This window comes from Rhincodon typus, chromosome 32 (genome assembly GCF_021869965.1).
Source record: "Rhincodon typus isolate 14 chromosome 32, sRhiTyp1.1, whole genome shotgun sequence".
In the NCBI taxonomy this organism is placed as follows: domain Eukaryota; kingdom Metazoa; phylum Chordata; class Chondrichthyes; order Orectolobiformes; family Rhincodontidae; genus Rhincodon; species Rhincodon typus.
The window spans coordinates 4,947,980-4,957,888 of record NC_063363.1 but is presented as its reverse complement, the minus strand read 5'-3'; the positions used below and the strand labels follow the sequence as shown (position 1 = coordinate 4,957,888).

Sequence of the window (9,909 nt, the reverse complement as noted above, 5' to 3'; positions counted from 1 at the left end):
TGTTTCCTTATGTTACCCATAACCCCAAAAATTCCCTTCATTCAATCTTTGTCTGTGATGTGGGGAGGGCAGGAAAGGTTGTTTTTGACTGGTGCAGACTCAAATGGGCCAAAAGGCCTCTTTCTGTGCTGTGATCTCCAGAGGGCTGTAGGGTTACAGCAGGCTACAGAGAGGGGGAAAGGAATGGCCTTGGAGGGATTTAGAAAACGATGAGAACTTCAATACCTGGGTCCTAGTTAAAACAGGAGCCTGTACAGGGTGCTGGTAAAGCTACTCCTGGAGTAATGCGTACAGTTTTGGTCTCCTTACTTGAGAAAGGACGCACTGGCACTGCAGGGGATGCAGAGGAGGTTCACTAGGTTGGGGATTGAGACGGTTGGTTTATGAGGAGAGATTGAGACTATACTTATTGGAATTTAGAAGAATGAAGGGGGATTTTATAGAAACATATAAAGTTATGAAAGGAATAGATAAGATAAAGCAGGGAGGTTGCTTCCACTGGTGGGTGAAGCGAGAACAAAGGGGCATAACCTCAAAATAAGGGGGAGCAGATTTAGGACTGAGTTGAGGAGGAACTTCTTCATCCAAAGGGTTGTGAATCTGTGGAATTCCCTGCCCAGTGACGCAGTTGAGGCTACCTTGTTGAATGTTTTTAAGGCAAAGATAGATAGATTTTTGAACAGTTAAAGTAATTATGAGTTATGGTGAGCGGGCAGGTATGTGGAGTTGAGTCCACAAAAAAGATCAGCCATGATCTTATTGAATGACGGAGCAGGCTCAATGGGCCAGATGGCCTACTCCTGCTCCTATTTCTTATGTTCTTATAATCTGTGCTATCAGGAGCACTGAGTGAATGGTGGGAGTTAGGATCTGAGCAGCAGAGTAGGGGCTGTTGTGGTGTGGTGGTAGATTCCCTACATCTGAGGCAGGAGGCTCAAGTTCAAAGTCCCACCTGTTCCAAAGGTGTGTCATAACATCTCTGAACAGATTGATTAGGAAAATATCTTGGGTGAACTCATATTTCTGGGGGTTAGAAGATGGAATGTTGGCTACTCCACTGCAGTTTTTAAACTGACTTATCAGCTAAAGATGTAAAGAAGGAAGTCATGTGTGCAGATAAAGTTCATGACCGCCGCTACAAGCACAGGCCTCTTTAAATACAAGTTTCAAATCTGAAATGACAGCCTTAGGTGTGCCCACAAAATGTCCTCAGACTGAAAGCAGGCTAAGCAAATAATAAATCCTCAAGGCATCTACAAACAAAATATTGCCTGCCAAGAACAAAAAGCTAGTCTTCAAACCAAACGTTAGTAATCCCCTGCCAAGTCTGGACTTCTGTAGGCCCTTTGATGGCAAAGGCTGAAGCTAGGAGGGTAAATAAATAAGAGCAGTTTGATGTGGACAGTCAAAGGATTATGGGGAGACTGGTTCAACAACGAGAAACCTCTGAACATTTCTATCAAATCAGTCATTGCAATCAGGAGGCTTTGTTAAGATTGAAGGGTGTTTAACATTTTAAGTCTTTACTTAGTACATGTAAAAGGATCTTTGTAACAAAATCATTAAACGTAACTTTCTCTCGTGATGAGAAGGATTTCAAGATTCAGGTGTATCTCTAGAAATGTTCCAAAACCAAGCGGGATGAGGTTTAAAATGGTTAGTCCAGAGATTGCAAAATCAGTGTACAGGCTGAATTTTATTGGTGTAAATATTGCTCACCACACAAAAAAAAACAAGTATTTTGTCGTTCTATTTCCTCGTTTGATAACAGCAGGGAGTTTGGTTCATTTGCACTGATTAGGTGGTTAAAAGCATGATCACCCAACCTCTGGTCAATTGCTTTTATCTCTCTATCTGACTGCAATGTTCCAATGTAACGCAGGAAACATCGTGTCAACAAGCACCTCAAAGACCTCTGGCCTCAACATTGTTGAGACCAACTTGACACATCATGTAATCACTAACCTCTTTTACACTCATCTTTTGTTTCTTTAATTCTACCAATGCCATCTCCATTTACCTGGTACCGTCTCTGCTCCTGTTCTACTGAATCACCCCTACCCTGTTCTCAATCACAGTCCTCCTCCTCCTTTCTTTCCCTGTCTCTCATGTTTATTTAAAAACTGATCAACTCCAATATCCTTTGGTTCTCTGATGAAAAGTCATTGATCTGAAGCGTTAACTCTATCTTTCATTCTGCAAGAGCTGCTAGACCTCCTGAACGTTCTGTGCATGTGCAGAATTTAGAATTCACTTCAGATTAATTCAGTGGATGAAGTCTGGAAGAACCTCTTAAATTTACTTCCTGAACCTCCCTCTCTGCCTCTTTGACCAAGCCTTGTCACCCACCTGAATGCTTTGAGATGGCTCAGTGTCGGATTCTGTTCAATGAGAGATACTTTACTATGTCAAGGTGCTGTGTAAATGCAAGTTATTGTTTGGGGAACAAATGGAAAACAGCACATCTGTGAACCTTTAGAGGTTCATTAAAGTGAAGGGTAGTGGTGAAAACCCAGTTAGTTTTACCCATTGACCATTGTACCATCTTCCTCATTTTGCAGAGTCTGTTCCCCATCTGCAAGGCAACAGTCAGGAGTATGATGGAATACTCCCCACTTGCCTGACTGGGTGCAACTATCAGAACATTTAGGAAGCACAACACCAACCAGAACACAGCAACCCACTTCATTAACACCCCATCGTTCCCTCCCTCCACCAGCACTGCACAGGGTCCATTTCAAGATGCACTGCAGCAACTGGGTAAGCTTCCTTCAGCTACATCTTTCAAACCTGCAACTTCTACATCTCGACGGACAAGGGCAGCAGAGAGATGGGAACACCACCAACTGCAACTTCCCCTCCAAGCCGCGCTCTTCCTGCCTTGGAAATATATCGCCGTTCCTTCACTGTCGCTGGGTCAGAATCCTGGAATTCTCTCCCTAATGGCACTGAGGTTCCCGCACATGAACTGCAGAAGTTCAAGAGGGTTCAATACCACTTTCCCCGTGGGCAATCAGGATGGGCAATAAATGGTGATTCAGCCAGCAACTAGTCCTTCAAAAAGTTTAAAGAAAAATTTCCCTCAAGATCTCAGCACCACTTCTGCAATTTGCCCACAACCTTCCCTCACCCTCACATATTTAATTACCAACCTTGGATGTCTCTGTTGTTGCTGTCAAACTCTGTCAATTGAGTAGCCTTGAACCAATAACAAACCGCGCTCCTTGCTCTGAACCAATTGCTTACTGTTCACTCAATTTACCCAGTCCACACAAACGATCACCGACATCACATAAGCACCACCTTATGAAAACATCCTGCAACTGTGCCCAATTTTGGCTGGAACAGTTAAGGAGTTGGTTTTTTTTAAAAAATATATTTTCTGATGCCTTAAGAGCATGCAAATACCTAATGCAAGTTTGCTTTTTTCTAAAGGTTGTAAATGTTTAATATTATTTTTTAAATGTTTGAAAGTATTTCCACAAATTACAGCACTTGTAGGGGCACAGCCCACCTTTCCATTAAAGTGGAGGCAATCTTTAGACACAACTATGAGTTTGTACAACTTACTGTAATTGCCTTTTTCAATTTTCTTTAAGCTACTAACCGAGTTTGGAGCTCTTGTCTTGGTTTGCTGGAGTACCTCATTCACATGCTGATTCTTTCCCCGGCTAGAGAGGGTTCACATGGTACTGGGTCCTCAAGCATAATCCAGCTAAACTCAGTTGTGCTGCCATCCAACACTCCCTTTATGACAGGGAGCAACAGTATGGAGTGAAAAATGATCCAACCTGTCCCCTCCTTTATCCGTAAGTACTGAAGATAACAGTTGCTATTTTGTCAGGGCTATCAGTACAAAGCAAGAATTACACTCACATTTTCTTGGCTCAATTGGCTGGGTGTGACATTGCCAAATGGCATGACTCACTCCACCAGAGGGCACCTAGCTTCAACCATAGAAATTCACTTGTTGCTTCTCTAGTTCGACTTGATGGATGTATGCAAAGAGAGTTGAGGGAGAGGCAGGAGTAATACTCTTAAATTGATCCCAAGAAGATCTAGACGTTGTCACTCATGACAGTCATGTTTCAGCTTGTACCAGTAGAACCACAGGGTTCTGAAAACTGGAGAATGGCAGGGTAAATGCAAAACAACAGAAACAATATTCTAGTCAGCGGCCAATGTGGAAAAAGCTCTTGGGAGTGAGAGTGGAGAGAGAGAGAGTTAAGATTGCTTCATTCAAATGCAGATGATAAGATTCTGGGATACACAAACTAAGACATGATGCATATAGTGCGGCTTGGAAGGAACAGGTGACTTTAGACCTCTGCTTGCTAGAGTTCTCAAACGTTCTGAAATTACTTCCCTCAAAAGCATTGTGGGTCAACCTACAGCACGTGGACTGTAACAGTTTAAAGAAGGCAGCTCACCACCACCCAGGAACTGGCAATAAACACTGGCCAGCCAGCGATGCCCACATCCCATGAGTGAACAAAAAAAAAAAAGAATCAGGGTTTCCATACCTTATTTGAGTCATTTCTAGCCTCATTGAGATTGATCAGTGATCAGTCAATAAGTCCTTTGTGATTGTATCATGCAACCACTAGGATAGTGGAAGTAGTATAGAAATAGACGGGTCTTGGACTTTCAATGCCCCCGTTATTTAAATGAGTGAGAGTATATTTAGTTTAATACACCAACACCTCCTGGACTTCACTCTATTAGTTGCTTAGTTTATTAATCTAGAGACCCAGGTAATGTTCTGTTTAAATCATGCTACGACAGATGAGATTTGAATTCAATTTTTTTCTTAAAAATCTGGAACAAAGAGTCTAATGATGACCATGAAACTATTGTCATTTGTCAGAAAAATCCAACTGGTTCACTAATAGGGAAGAAATTCTGTTATCCTTACCTGGTCTGGCCTACATATGACTCTAGACTCACAGGATTGAGACTGAACCTTAACTGCCCCTTTAGGGATGGGCAATAAATGCTGGCCTAGCTAATGATGCCTGGATCCCCATAAAAGAATTTGGGGAAAAAAAAATGTAGTTACTGCATAGATTCAGCAATTAATTGAATCCAAGATTAGTTTCATGTTTATTTTCACTCTTTCAGCTGTGGTTGTACTGTGTGTTGTAACTGGGTTTACGACGCTGAAATCCAATCCTAGCTTTAAGCATGTAAACAGCCTGAACAGCTATTAAAAATGGAACACCTTGCTCACTGAGTGACCTTTACCAATAGCCCAGCAACATTCAGGCTCCAGATCCCAGGCCTTGGGGCATGTGGCTGATGAGGTAATCGGGAAACTACAAAGGAAGGTCAATTCACCCCTCTCACTGGTCTCATGTTTCCAAAATAGGGCAGAAGGCAAGAGACAAGGAGGAGACAGGAGAGGAGCGTGGGGAGGGTGAGAGGAGCAAAGCCAGTACGGGGGTGGTAAAAAGTGGTCATTGGGGTAATGGACAGTAAAACCTTTTTGAACGACGCTCTGGGTAGAAATGTCCAGTATTCAGGCGCAAAATTTTGTTCAAATTCTCGTGCCTGAAGTTTTTCAGATCAGAATTTAACATCATCTCAACATGAGGGAAATAGGTGTGGGGTAAAACAGACTAATTTAGAAAGTGGATTATGCATTTTCAGGTCATCTATTAGTCCTGGTTTCAACAGTTCTCTGAACAAACAGGTAGTTTTACACAAAATCAGTAGAGAAACCACCCACTAGAAAACAAAACAACTCCCTTCTCTGTTCTCAGTTGGTTGGGATAAGCGTATTGTGGGGTTGGAAACTTTTGTTAGATTCCACATTGAGTGAAGTGGTGATACATGCAATGTCTCAGGATAGGAGATCAGTTTTTAAGAGGATTTAATCATGGTGGAAAATGCAAGTACGATCATAACTATAAGATTGAAAAGTTAAATACAACAGAACTGCATCGTGTTTGAAACAGTAGGAATCAACTTGAGAGAAAGAACTGACCTCTACGTCATCTTTCGCAGGCTTGCCGGCTTTTACAGCACAGGAGGCCACTTGGCCCATCATGTCTGCACCAGTCAAAAGTCTGACTACACCAATCCCATTTTCCAGCTCTCAATCCATATCCCCGAAGACAAGTGAATATCTAAACACTATCAAAATGTTACAATAGTATCTGACTTGGCCACCCTTTCAAGCAGTAAATTCCACACTCACACCAGAGTTAAAATATTTCTCTTACATAGAAAATAGGGGCAGGCCATTAAGCCTTTCGAGCCTGCTCCACCATTCAATATAATAATGGCTGATCATCCAACTCAGTCCCCTGCAATCCCTTTGACTCTGAACTCCCCTGTTAGCCTGCTACCTCAACTTAAATTTATTGACCTCTCTACTAATGGGGAAAGTACTTTTACATCCACCTTATCCATGTCCCTTATAACCTTATACACCTCTGTCAGGACCCCTCTCGTGTTGTCCCAAAATCAATGAAGTACATTTTGGAGAGTAGCTGTTGCTACAGTTCAGGGGTCTGTGCTTAAGCTAGACATTCCGGGTTCGAGTTCCACTCTAGAACTAGATGAACAAGGAAGGTGTGTTCATAAGCTTGTAAATCCTTCTAACATATGCTGATGGCAGTCAGCAAGAGTTGGAGTGATTTACCACCATGTAATGGAAAGAAATTGGAGCTTCTGTAATCACCATCCATAGATCCAGACTCCCACTTGCAGGTAAACGTGTATGTCTTCATTGCAGCTCAAATCCACAGGGCTCCAGTTTGCCAAAGGCGGGGGGGTGGGGGGAAGATGGTGGGTACGGTTTTTGATCTCTGTTGCAGTTGAAGTGTATTCAAGCTCTTGTCTGACCCACTCTGGGTCAGGCCTGTCTTTCTCTGTTCTCTACCCGAAGATGTAGGTGAAAGGATAAATACTGAGCAGACGCCCCCTAATGCTCTGCAAGGGGGCAAACACACAGAGCCTTGTTACAACATCTCACCTGGAAAAACCGTGCCTCCGACAGTGCAGCACTCCCTGATGGGTGTGTATGTAGTTGTGCAGCTCCAAACAGAAGGGAGGGGCGCTATTAACGGAACCACAGGAGAATTAATTCCCTAATGGGGAAAATTACAGCGGGATACAGGAATAGAGACGGAGGAAAATGGGATCTTTATTTAAAGCAAACATTTCGAGTGCTCATTCTCATCAAAACGACTAAAGGAATACTAATTTTACTTAAAAGTTTTTGCAAAAAGAAAGAAATTTCACACAAACTTCTGGTAGTTTACGAGACAACAGCTAAAACCTTTCAGAAAGTTACCTCGAGTTAATGGTTTCACGACGGTTCTGCAGTACCAGGCCCAGCAGAGACAGAGCGAGTTCCTGGTTCTCAGCAAGGCAGTGTAACTAGAGTCCAGACTACACTAACAGCGGATCTGATCCAGGGTTAAACTCATCTTGAGGCTGCTTCACGGTTAGTTAATATTGTCTTCTGGTTAGCGATACCTGGTCCGATGCAGTTGTAGACTTAACCCCTGATTCGTCACCGTCTCCTTCTGTGATCCCCTTCACTAACTTCCTGCCAAAATCTGTGCAGCACAGAAAACTACTCTGGCTGCAAACGTCAACTTCCTAAATTTGGTTCTACTTTTCGCTTTTTCCTCAAACTGCGTGACGATTAATACATGTCCAGCCGGAGGCTATTCAGCCCACTGTGTGTCTGTCTATCTGGTAAAACCATACATTTATCCACACTCTCCCCTGAGCACTATAAATCTGTGATACTGAGTTTACTGTCTGAAAGCAATCTCTGGCAATCATTTGACCACAATAGCTACTATTTTGTAATCCTTTTTTTCCAGTGTTGCCAAGTGTTTAAGATTGATAGTTTATCCAAAATTTTCCCGGAGAATCCATTCAGGAAATGAGGATTCATTAATGACAGCTGCAAGTCTTTTCCCCTGGTGGGGAAAGTAGCACAATTCTTGTTAACAGCTTACTACTCTCAAAATAAGCTGCAAATATTTTAAATTAACCTTTCAGACCAATGATGAAGAACTGTCACATCAGACTGGGAACAGTAACTCGCTTTCTCTCTCCATAATTGCTACTGCGCACCTTCAGCAATTAGTTTTCATTGGGGTTATGAGACAACTCTGGAGAAGGTCGGACTTGAAGCTAGGCCTTCTGGTCCACTGCATCACAAGAGATAAATAGTACCTTTTAGCCTTACCTTTTAAGATGGATGTGGGCAGACCAACCGTCAAAGACTTTCCAATTGAACAATGAAGAGTCTGTTTACTTTCTGATTGCCTTGCCCCACCCCAAATGAGGATGGGTGACCAAAGGGTGGAGGGGGCAGAGAGGCTGGAGGTCATGTTGAAGGACTGTGAAATACACCCACCCAGCCACATAGCTGGAGGACTAAGAGAAGACCATCTGGCCAGTGGATATTAAGAAGAATGTCAAAGTTTTAGAGAGGTTCAAGAGAAGGCTTCTTAAAATAATTCCAGGGATGAAGGAGTTCAGTTGGCAAAACGGGAAGAACATAAGAACTAGGAGCAGCCCCTCTAACCTGCTCCTGCATTCAATACAATCAGGGCTGATCTCACAGTCATACAGCACAACCAATCTATGCCAACCATGTTCCCAAACTAAACTATTCCCACCTGCCTGCACTTGACCCATATCTCTCCAAACATTTCATACTCATGTACTAACCCAAAAATCTTTTGAACATTGCAACCACTTCCTCTGGAAGTTCATTCCACACATGAACCACTGTGTAAGAAAATTGCCCCTCATGTTTTATTTAAATCTTTCTCCTCTCACCTTAAAAATATACCCTCTGGTCTTGAACTCACCCACCCCATGGAAAAGACACCTGCCACTCACCTTATCTATACCCCTTATGATTGTATAAACTTCTATAAGGTCCTACCTCAACCTCAAACAGTGGGAAAAAAGAGTCCCAGCCTCTCCTTATAACTCAAACCTTCCATTCCTGGCAACATCCTGGTAAATCGCTTCTGAAACCTCTCCAGCTTAATAATATCCTTCCTATAACAAAGTGACCTGTACTGGCCACAGTACTCCTGATGAGACATTAGTGAGACCATTAGTAATTAGTAGTCTCATCTCAGCTCAACTCCACTTTCCCGCCCACTCCCCATAACCCTTCAGCCTGTTACTGATTAAAAATTTGTCTCTTCTTTAAATGTATTCCGTGTCTTGGCATCCACCACTCTCTAACATAGTGAATTCCACAGATTCGTGACCTTTGAGAAAAGGAATTCTTTCTCATCTCTGTTTTAAATCTGCTAATCCTTAGCCTAAAACTATGACCTCTCATTTTAGATTGCCCCACAAGATAAAACATCCACTCTATGGCTACTTTGTTGATCCCCTTTTGCATCTTATATACCTCAATTAAATCTCCTCTCATTCTTCTAAACTCCAAAAAGTCAAGGCCTAAATGACTCAAACTCTCTTCATAAGACAAACTCTTCATCCTTGGAATCAATTTAGTGAACCTCCTCTGAACAGCTTTCAACTGCATATCTCCTTGAGTAAGGAGACCAAAACTCTTCGTAATACTCCAAGTATGGTCTCAGTAATACCTCGTACAGTTGCAGCAACAATTCTCTACTTTTATACACGATTCCTTTTGCAATGAATAACAAAGTTCTGTTTGGGAAGGGAGCTTGTTTATCTGAGAGTGAGAGGGTAAGGGAGATTTGATTGAGGTTTAGCCTCATGAGAGTTTCCAATTGAGGAAGAGAAACTGCTTCCGGTGACAGGAGTGTCAGTGACCAATGGACACAGATTTAAGATAATTGACAAAAGATCTACAGAATCCTAAAAACACAGAATGGGTACAACAAGTAAATAGACTCTTTGGCCCATCGTGCCTGTACTAGCTCTCTGCAG

The 9,909-nt window shown here is 42.5% G+C and overlaps 1 protein-coding gene across 2 annotated transcripts in view; it reads right to left on the bottom strand.

Annotated features, from left to right (window-relative positions):
• nlrx1 (NLR family member X1) overlaps positions 1 to 8,177 on the bottom strand; it is a 28,325-nt gene extending 20,148 nt beyond the window's left edge. The window contains exon 1 of one of the 2 annotated variants that reach the window (XM_048615666.1): positions 8,098 to 8,177. The gene's annotated coding sequence lies outside the window, so the exon portion shown is untranslated. Of the gene's footprint in view, positions 1 to 7,300; positions 8,073 to 8,097 lie in introns of those variants that run through there. The other variant, XM_020517295.2, reaches the window with a different exon arrangement.
• Positions 8,178 to 9,909: the final 1,732 nt, after the last annotated feature.